Raw genomic sequence first — 1,213 nt, 5'->3', positions numbered from 1 at the left:
AAATGCCGCGAAACCGTTATGGCTGATGCACTTTTAGACAAGGGGAAGGAGAGGCAGAGGGAGAGATCGATGGTGCTGCCGCCTGGCACGAGGACCACCGAATTGAAACTCTGTCGCCACTAAAACAAGGAGAGTTTGATCTCCCTGGAACCAACGGTGTCGAATCGAGAACTGCGCAACCGACTAACAAAGCCTGTCGATTCCGAGTCGAACGAACGCGAGCGAAACGATTGCAACGGTTGCTACTGGGAAGCAAGAGAGAGAGCTGTCGGAACGATTCGCCGAGCGGTTGTACGTGCGAACGGTGTGTTCGATGCGCCGAACACCCCTCCACGAACGATTTTGCGAAAAGAAAGCGATGACAAATAAAATCCGGTTTATCCAGATGATATCGCGGTATTAACCGAGCAAAATGAAAATCAGAATTACAATTTATCTATTAATATTCTTTATATATATATGTATATATATAGATACTTTTATACCAAACAACAATTTTGTTGAATAAATATTGTATTGTTACGTTAAAATAAATAAAATTATTTGACGAGAACAATACAAATGTTTGAAATAATGTATTTCAGCAAAATATTTTATTTGGTTTAATTAAGCAAACAATCCGAATGTTTGGTTTAAAAATTAGGTTGTTTGGACTATTCTAATGAAATTAATTTGTTTAAGTTAAATAAAATATTTAACCCGATCCATATTTGAAGTTGCAAAATGGAAAGCAACTGAGTTTAGGTTTTTTTTATTATATTGTGGCCCAATAGTTTTAAAAAGCATCTTACCAAAGAAATTCAAAAAGAAACAACTAATCAATCTACAACAAAAAGTAAATATAAATAAGATACTTTTTTAGAGTATATAAACGTCTTAAGGTATTTATAACTTTTTATTGCAGATGATATTAATTAAATGTTTGTTCTTTTATAGATATACTTTATAGAGATGAAATCGTAAATTCTGAAACTAATACTTCAGAATTAAATTTATTTTCATCAGCGATGACAAAACTAAAACCACAAGAGAACCAGGTTTTGTCACCAAATTAATTTAATGAAAACGGTAAACAAATTATTTAGAAATTATTTAAATAGTTACATTAATAATAACAAATAATAACAACAATAATAATAACAAATAATAATAACACTAATAATAACAAATAATAACAACAATAATAATAATAACAATAATAATCTGAGTAATG

This window comes from Pseudomyrmex gracilis, unplaced genomic scaffold (genome assembly GCF_002006095.1).
Source record: "Pseudomyrmex gracilis isolate BER0280 unplaced genomic scaffold, ASM200609v1 scaffold_1953, whole genome shotgun sequence".
In the NCBI taxonomy this organism is placed as follows: Eukaryota; Metazoa; Arthropoda; class Insecta; order Hymenoptera; family Formicidae; genus Pseudomyrmex; species Pseudomyrmex gracilis.
This window is presented reverse-complemented; position numbering follows the sequence as displayed.